The sequence below is a fragment of the Misgurnus anguillicaudatus genome, chromosome 22 (assembly GCF_027580225.2).
Source record: "Misgurnus anguillicaudatus chromosome 22, ASM2758022v2, whole genome shotgun sequence".
Classification (NCBI taxonomy): domain Eukaryota; kingdom Metazoa; phylum Chordata; class Actinopteri; order Cypriniformes; family Cobitidae; genus Misgurnus; species Misgurnus anguillicaudatus.
The window spans coordinates 40,675,194-40,685,524 of record NC_073358.2 but is presented as its reverse complement, the minus strand read 5'-3'; positions in this window follow the sequence as shown (position 1 = coordinate 40,685,524).

Sequence of the window (10,331 nt, the reverse complement as noted above, 5' to 3'; positions counted from 1 at the left end):
TTGCACTTTAAGCACATTTTAGTATTACCTGAAATACACTAGAAGTCTGAGTTGAAGGTACTTCCAATGTCATTGCAAGCAATTTTAAGCATGTCTTAAGCATATTACATCTCACTCAAAGTTTTATTATGCTTCAAATGTGTTTGAATGTCACTATTAGTAAAATACTACTATGGCCTCAGTTTATATAGTATAACATAAGTGTAATTAAAATGTAATTTAGTTGCGATTGTAATGTTATCAAAATAAATTTTAAGTGCACATTGAATGTTCTGTTCTGTATATTGTCCAAATTTAGGGTAGATACTTAAGTTGTACTTAAGTATACTTTGAATAGTTCCACTTTAGCACAAAAAAGTATATTTAACACAATTTTAGTTGGACCCCAGCACTACTTTCACACAACTAAAGTGAATTAAGTACAAAATTAGTTGTTCCAATTTAGCAGACTTGAAGTATACCAATATATAGTGTTCAACAAATACATTTAGTTACACTAAAGTACATGTGAATAAATTGTACTTAAGTATACTATTTTTTCACTAGGGTAAAATGGCAGTGATCTAATGTCTTAAGTAAATCTAAATGTCACCAAACGAGTTAGTTTTTAAAGTTTAAACAGTGTAATTTTTTTGGGGGGAGGGGGGTACATATACATTTTTTTAGCAGGTAGGTGTGCTTGTTGCTGACTTGTTTAATTAAATTGTCTGCTCAAAAGTCAAAATAGTGAATTCCACATCTTGGAACAGCATATTTTAGAAACCTTCACCAAAAGCTTCTATTGAGTTTGAGGTATCTTTGTGAATTCATTGACTTCCTTATAAGTTCACTTCCTGTAGTGTGTGTGTGTGTGTGTGTGTGTGTGTGTGTGTGTGTGTGTGCGTGCGTGAGCGCTGGTGCGTGCATGTTGAGTATGGGCTACCCTATTTGACAAATCACATCCCTTTCTTTAATTTTTTTTACACAAATATTATTATTGCAATATGTAGCATTAAATATTGAAATGAAGCAAAATCTGTTTGCACATAGGTGAATGGATTTATTAACAGATTAGTACTTAAGGTTTCACTTGAAATATCTTTATAGTTACAATATACTTTAGTTAAAATATACATTCATTAATTAAAAATGTTCAAATCACTTAAATAGCTAGTGTATGTGAGACATATTACATATTCATATTACATACTCAAAGAAGAAAGCCTTAAAGCAAAGGCAGAATCCAAACGAGAAGAACTCAGAGAAAGAGACATTGCACGTGCATTTTACATCTCCTTAAAACAAATAAGTAAACTGGCCCAGCTGTCCTAAATTATTAGCAGACGCACAACAAACATCTCAGCCGATAATCTTTGATTACTACCAGCACCTCTGTATGAATGCAACCAGTCTCAGCTGAGAATGAAATGGAAGTTGTGTGACAGATATAAGCTGCTGTTCATTTTCATCTCTACATCTCCTCCTGATACAATCCAGAGCAGAACCAGTCAGGAGTTTCCACCATTTCACCTGCTTCCCATCCACCTGCATACTGTATACTAAGCAAAACCTCTCATTGATTCTCAAGTGGCAAAACGTATAACTTTTTACTGGAGATTTAACTTAAATAACTTATTGTCATAGTGAGGCAGCAAATCAACAGAATTTGTATATTTTTTCACAATTCCTGAGTAAAACAGTAAAACCATTTAAATTGTACATAAAATAAGAACTATATAGTCCCATAATTATGATGGCATTATTTATATGTTGGTATAGATGTATAACTCCTTGAACTATAAAACTTAGCAGGTGTGTTTGAAGATTGGATATATTTTAGTCTCTGTATCTCTTCTCGTAGCACTTTGATCTCTTCCTGTAGCATTTTGATCTCTTCCTGTTGTTTCACTTTCAGTGTGGCCAGTTGAAGTTTGAAATCTTCTTGTAACACTTTGATCTCTTCCTGCAGTTCAATTTTCAGTATACCCAGTTCATTTTTGCAATAGTCTTCAATCTTTGTATCTCTTTCAGCAAGACTTGCCTGTGTTTCTTTGAGAAAATAGAATTCATAACTTCATAACCCTCACTTTTCAAGCACTGATCATATAATAGTACTGATCATATTATTATTATTATACACTTTTATGAAAAAGTCAAAATATGTACCAAGCTTTCACTGGGCAGAACCCTTTAAAATAGGTCCTAACATTCCATTAGGCACATATTTGTATATTTGATACCACTATACCCAATATTTATCTTTAAGGTACTAATATGAACTCTTAACAGCTGAGCTGATTTTTTGAAAAATTTTCTGACAGTGTACAGTAATAAAGCATTTTCTTGCTTTCACTTATTTTGTCTTGTTACAGTTACAAGATCTGACACTGCTTCACTATGAATAGTTGATTTCTGTTATAAAGGTAAAAAGTGACTATACACTTCAAATCTGGTGAAATTATTGTAACACTCTAAGAAACGTTGGGTTATTTGTTTTACCCAACAACTGGGTTAAACATATTGGGTTGTTCTGTTCAGTCTGATTAAACCGCAATTTACAAGAAAACATGTCAGATCCACTTTCGCAGATCAAAGGTTTTGCACCTGAGCTCCTCATATTTTGTTTTTAAAGTTCATGAGAACAGTCTTTCAGTTGGACGTATATTTGTATGTACACTTGTTTTAACCCTGAATTTTGTCTGGGAGCTTCCTTGTTCCTCTAGATATTGTAATTTTGAGTTTTCAGTGGGTTTGCTCATCCTGAAGCTAAAAATTCAGATAAACAGTAACTACCTGCAAACAGAGCAGACCTTTCCATTTTCTGTCTCTCATGCTGACTCCATTGCCTGTTTATCTGTCCAAGTAAAGACAAAACTTTAAGGGAGGGAAGTTACAAGCTACTACTGTTAACCCAAAAATTGTCTTTACTCAAACAATCAAGGAAAAATCATTAATATTTTCTGTTTTGAAGCCAAAGCTTAAAAAGTTTCGTTGATTTAACTGTTAACCTTACAAAATCTATTAAACTAAAACATTTAAGTAAAATGAACTTAAAATTATTAGTTCATGTTGTGAGGAATACCCATAATCCTTTGCGCCTGACTATTTAGATTATTTTTTGCTTTTTCACAAAATAAAAACTGATAAGAACTTTCTCTATTCAAATATTTGTTAATAAAATGTCATATAGGTTCAAGCTCTTATATTATTGATGTTGTTTTGTTGTAAATGATAATTTTGTGAAGTCACCGTGCAGGTGATCAGTGTTTCCGTACATGAACACTGTTCAAAACATTTTATTGTATTTCTCTCCACTGTACTTACAATGTATGTCAAAACACATTTTTTGTGTGTTTCTGTGGAGAATCACGTTTATTCAATGATTGACTTAAAGTCAGTCATTAATTTTTGTTATGATACCATTTATAACATCAAAGGTAATATAAAGTGATAAAAACTAAAGTTATATGCAACCGGTTTCTTCACACATTTCTAGTAATGTCATCTAATCCGGGTTAAGAGTGCATTGAAAGAAATTAAAACATTAAGTACATTAAACTTAAAATTAATTGTTATTTCAACCAGGCAAAATCAACTTTATTAGGGCAACGAGTTTCCATAATTTTTTTAGGTTCAATCAACCTGTATGGGCTTACAGTATATGGAGAAAGTAATAAAGAAAACCTTTGTAATGTCTGTTGAAGTGTGTAATAATCTGTCGCGATCCCAGTCTGTCTCCCTGCCTTTTTCCCCTTTGTTTTCTCACATAATCTCCCCATGGACTCCTGTTCCCAGAATCCCTCACACTCCTGCCCCTGCTCCTCATCTTAATTATCCTCACCTGCCAGCAATCACCCTAATCTGCTTCAGTATATAGACGGTTTCACCAGTAAAAACATAAACAATGCTATTTCTGGTAGAAAATATTACAGTATCCAAAAGTTTGTGGGCGGAGCAAGACCAACTAATAGATCTACTCATGAAGAAAACATTATCTCTAGGATGAGGTTTGGACACACTGGTTTGGCTAGTACTTTATTTCTTTTAAAAAAGCATGCTGATGGAAAGTGTAGTGTTTGTGATGCTGATGAGACTGTAGAACATGTTATAGAACATTGTATTAAGTTTAACCAGGAGAGACAGCAATTAATTCAAGAGATGGAGATAGAAAGTGAACATTTGAAAACAAAAGTAATTCTTCAGAAAAGATCAAGTGAAGTTAGTTTTAGATATTCTTTTAATTTTTTGGAAGAAACGGGTCTGATTAGGAGAATAGGTCCTATGTATATATATATTAGTTTTTTTTTTTTTAAGCTAGTGTTAGGGCGTTTTCACATCTGTAATTTGGTTCATTTGGTCCGGACCAAAAGCAAAAAATGATACATTGTAACTTTTTTAGCAGATTTGGTTCCATTTCACACCACACTGATTGCTCTGATCCGCACCAATTGAAACGAACCAAAATTCTGTCATGTGATAAGATCAACATCACTCATTGGCCACATGTATTTGAACGTATTTTCTAAACGGCTTCATCATTGGCCACATGTATTTGAACGTATTTCCTAAACGGCTTCACGATTGGTCAGAATCAACGTGCAGCAAATTCCAACGGAACCCCCGGAAGTAAACAAAAGAAGGATAATACAGCAGACACCATGGACAGACGGCTGCGTGCTGTGAATATGTCTCCGTGGTTGTTATACATAGTTTGTATGTATAAATACATTGTTTGTATACAAACTATGTATAACAACCACTCTAGACAAACTGTTCATTTTCAGAATGAATCGCTGATGCGGCTTGAAAACAACGGTTTAATGCACTACAAACATTTCCGAGGCTCCGCCCGCACCTCCTCGCAACTCCAGGTATGTCCGCGATTTGTCATTTTGCTAATATTGCTAATAGAGACGGTCAACAAACACTTCCTCATCCGATAATGCACTGCGCAGTTGACTACGGCAGCTGGTTTAGTCCAAAATGCGCAGTACTTTTGCAGTTAGGTCGGTTCGATCTCGGATCTTGTTCTCACCACAAACCAACCGCTCTAGAGTTCGTTTGAAAGCGTACCGAGACCACCTCTGCAAGCTGGTCTCGGTCCGCTTGTTTGGTCCGCTTTTGGTGCGCACCAGAGTTCGATTGCTGCATTCTCACCTGCCCAAACGAACTGCACCAACTGAGCAATCGAACTCTGGTACGATTCAATCGAACTAAACCAGGCAGGTGTGAAAACCCCCTTAAACATATCCAGACTCACACTCCATTTCGGTAGGTGGCGGTAATGCTTCCAAAAGTTGTTTGCCATCCGCCATAAAAAGGAAAGAAGAAGAAGAAGAAAACATAAACAAGCGGCTGTCGTGGTCCGCACGTTACTTCCGGTAAACTCCACTAAGAATAAATAACAAAGCTCTTTAAACGTAGTTTATTTATATAACAAGCAAAAAATCAACACTTAGGAAACCAAAACATTTGTTATTTTTGATGAGGCATTTGTTCAAGAGATTAGCAACTAGTCAGACCATTAAAAAAACGAAACCGGAAGTAAAGTTCGGATCCAGACGTGTATCGCGTCAGCGCACATGCGTCCGATGAAACCGTCTATATGTTCTCCTTTTTTCCATAGTCCTTGTGCGGTCTACATATTGTGATGATGTTTTGTGTTAAGTTATATTGCCTGTATCTTCTCTGAGTTTTGTGTTTATTAAAGCTTATGTGTTTATTGGATTTCCCTCGTCTCCGTCACCCTCCTACACAGCATCATTACAAAAGACTTGACCCAAAAAATGAATTCTCCAGATGACTTTAGGCTCCTCTTTCTTAAGCAGAATGGACGGCCTCTGGAGGATTATACTAGGAGTTTGTGGAACTCATACACAAGGTGAGCTGGGACGACACCAAGCTAAATACATGCTTTGGTTGGGACTGAATGACCCTTGGCTTTGCCTCGCTACACACAAGCTTGTTAGTTTACTCCAGTGGATTTTCTACATTTTGTCCTCCAAATTGCTGGCTCTAATTTCGAAGTTTAAATTGCAAAGGATTTAATAAGTAATCATCCAGTCCCCACCTGAAACCTGTTCAGTGCTTCAGCTCACCCGAAGACTGTCCCTGTATCCCCCACCTCTCCTGGTCATTGCGAGTGCCACACTCGCTTACTGGATTGTCGGTAGTGCCCCGCTCGCTCACCAGATTGACGGTAGTGCCACACTCGCTCAACGGATTGTCGGTAGTGCCACGCTTGCTCAACGGATTGTCAGTAGTGCCACGCTCGCTCTGCAAGTTCCCGTGAGGTTTGCGCTCTTTCTTTTGCCTCCCAAGAGGTGCACGCTCACTCTCCACATCCCCACAAGGTGCATACTCGTTCTCCTAAACTCTGACCAATGCCTGCTGACTCTCCTGAACTCTGCCTAATGCCCCTATGTCCCATGAATTATGCCCAGAGCTAGTTGTGTCGGCCGTGATAGCGCTGGCCTTAGTGTGCATCTGGTGGTGCATCCTGCGCTGCCATCGCCTCCGTGGGTCACTCTCACGGTGTGGGCCAAAAGCCTTGGCCTCCTGAACTTCCAACACCTCCCTGGGTCCCAATGTGGGTTACATAACCCTGGGTGCCATGCACACCGTCCTGGACGCCCACCCTCCCATCCCCATTAGGTTTTCTGTTTTGAGGGGGGAGAACTGTCATTGTCACAACCCCAATCTGTCTACCTGCCTGTTTTCCCTTTGCTTTCTCCATCGTCTTTTCTACACAGCATCATTACATAAACATTGTAAGCTGTTTCGGAAAACATTAAATAGTGAGATTGTTGTGTTTCAGCATTTTTTTTACTCTGTCCACTTATAACAGCAAAATATACTGCACTTAACATTTGACATAAAACATAAACCGCACTTACTTCCATAAAAGTGATGTTTGATAGTTTTGCTGCAGCTGCTATTAATACCCATATTACTCCTATTACTGCTGCTGCTCCTATTTTTACTGCTCCTCCTATTGCTAATGCAAGCAGCATAACCAATGCTCCAACTACTTTATAATTTGCCATATTGTGAAATTTGTACAAGAGGAGTTCTGTTGAAAAAAGTGTCATAAAAAAGAAAGAAAGAAACTGTTCATAACAAACATACGCAAGCATAATAAACAAACATTACTATTCGGGTAATTTTGGGAAGTTATGGTTCCTGGTCCACTTTTTTATCATTATGACAAGAGAAGATATAAAATGGTTTAATCATCCACTACTGTGTGCGAACTGCAAATAAGCATTTAATATAATCATAGAACTTTAATGCTTAATAATATACTGTATGTTTCTGGATCTTCCACAGAAATAAAATGATATTAAATCAGATCAAATATAAAACAATGTATCAAAAAAGCAGTGCTAAAGAAAAGCTGTACAGTACATCGAAACCGTAGCATTCATGACATTTGTTTATACATTTGAAATGGATGATATAATGAGCAAACCAATTTTTTTACCATTTGACATTACAAATTTTAAAATGTGCAATGCCAATTTAATGTAACTCAGAACTTACAACTGTCTCTACAAAAGATCAAGCTACAAAAAGATCTCATTCCAAAAACCTCAAGGTAACACTTGAGCAAAACCATTATGAGCAGTTTAAAAGACAAGCGTGTGGAAGGAGTAAGATACTCTCTTGGCTGGAGTTTAGAAGGAGTGTTATTGTTAGGGTGTACCGGCAGTGAAGGTGTAAAGTCAATGACAATAGAAGAGTATATCCAATCCAGGGGCCTCATTTATCAACATTGCGTAGAAAATGTTCTATATTGGTACCTACGAATGAAATTTAGAATGTGCCTAAGTACAAAAAAATCGGGATTTATCAAACGTGCGCACGTGGTTCGTACGCACATCAGTAAGTAATCCTTGATGATAAATCACTTGTTCTTAAGCACCATGCTCGTGCACGTTCATAGTCCAATGACCATATATGGTGACAACACCTCCCGTTATATGTCACGTGGTTGTGCTTTTTCCCTCATTGCAATAATGACAAAGAGAGCGTAAAAGAGGAATTTTACAGACACAGAAATTGAGTTACTGGTGGATGAGGTTAAATCCTAATAACACATCCTGTTTGGTTTACTTAGTGCGGGAGGAATGACTAACAAAAGAAAACAAATCTGCATGGGAACATGTTACCAGTGAGTTTAATTCTGTTGAATATGAGGAGAGAACACTTCCAGAAATAAAAAAAGTGGTTTGACATTAAATTATCAGCAAAAAAAAAAATGTGTCACAGCACACCGACGTGAAACGAGTGCAACTGGAGGAGGACAGACAACTTTCCACCTTGGACAGCAGCATATATAACCAGCATCATTGGCGCGATCTTTGAAACGCGCTACCGGCGCAATGGATTATTTGCCAAGTCTTCCAATAACGCAAGATAAGCCATTGCACTGTGTCAAACATTTGTCGGAGACTTCATTTATACAAATCACATGTAGAGCTTTCACAGATACAGATACATATCACAAGAAATCATTATACTATTTGCTGTTACAATACTGACATTAATCATTTTAACACCTGCTTGTGGATAATAAATAGACACTTCTTTACTCACTGGAACAGGGTCCTGTGTAGTATCGCTATTCTACCACTAGATGCTCTGCGTACGCATACTCAGAGGTGTGCGTATATTTACACAGATTTCTACGTATAAGTGCAATTTGATAAATTCCACACTTTGCGTAAAACTGTTCCTACGCACACTTTACGCACACTTCTGTGCGTACGCACGTTTGATAAATGAGGCCCCAGGTGTTTATTTTCATGCAAAAATCGTGGTTCCCAAGCAAACTGAAAAACATAAACTGACAAAAATAAGCAAACCAATAAAGAAAGAAAAATAAAAAGATATATATATATATATATATATATATATATATATATATATTTATGTATACATATACAGTACGTGTGTATTTTGACAATGCCAGTATCTAGGCCCAAAAACACAGTACTTCCACATGCAACAAAAAATCTGCTCAAAATGGCTACCAGAGGCCTTTTATAGAGTTAGGCTCCTCCCACTTCTGGAACATACCATGTGTTATTTTATAAAACAGCATATAACTACACAAATACACAAAATAAACAGTATCAACGTGTAGTAAATGCGCCAAACTATTGATCAGAAAGTAAATTGCAAACATTGCAAACAGAAAACCATGGGAAATCCTAGTTTTCCAAATTCCCCTAAATCACTAAAAATGGTAGTGCCCTTCCTACTGGGCAAATGTAAGCCTTTAAAAATGGCAGCTTTAGCTGCACATGCGTTTGGCCATTGAAAAGTCACACACAATGTAAGTACAACAGTGTTCTAAATGTATATGTGCAGTTGTTACATGGGGAAATAAACTGTTGTTTGTACAAGAGTTTGGTGAGTTTTCTTTGTGTTTTGCAACTTATAACAAAACATTGAAACAAAGCAAAGGGCTACAATGGCATATGACTCTACATTAACAAAAGTAAACACAGTTAACAATCTATCATATCTGATGTTATTTTGCCGGCATCTATTGTGTGTGTATAATGATGGAAATTGTTCATGTGAGTGCATGCATTTCAGCATTCCTTTTAAAATATAAGTCATAGGTCACAGTTAATCTGTGACAGTTATTTTCTCTGGGAAAACTCCTGGGGCCATTTCAGAAAGGGGGTTAAGTGAAAATTCTGAGTATGTTAACCCTGAAATGAGGGAAACTCTGAGTTTTCTGTTTCAAAATGAGAGGTAGGTTACACCTGAGACAGCGGGGTAAGTCAAGCCTGTTTCAGAAGGAGAGGTAACTTATACTCAGAGTCTGTTTCCGGAGTAACTTACTCTGTGAACCTAATCTGGTCAGGAGCAGGTTTTATCCTATAAACTCTTGTGAGTTTCTTGTGGTCTCCTCCCCCTTTTTAAAGGAGTAGTGTTTTATCTTGTTAGTTGCTTTAGTACATTCTTTGCGCACATTTTTATTATGTACACTGTAAAATATTTTAAGCTGTCTTTAAGTTATAATCAAATTGCCAGTGCAAATCATTTGACCTTAGTGCTTTGTATATTTTATAAATTATACTTACATTTTAAACAAGAAAATTTAAACAGTATATTGAAATGACTAGTAAAGCCAATTTGATATACTTAGGTGCAGACAGGGCTGGACTGGGACAAAAAATTTGCCCTGGCATTTTGGCCCAGACCGGCCCACTACATATAGGATTGCAAATCTTTGTGCAATCTTGACTATAACTCCATATAATGATTAAGTAGAAAAATATATAAGCTGACACGTGACATTACAAAAATGTAAGCAGTGGAAAAGGCTTTGCAGG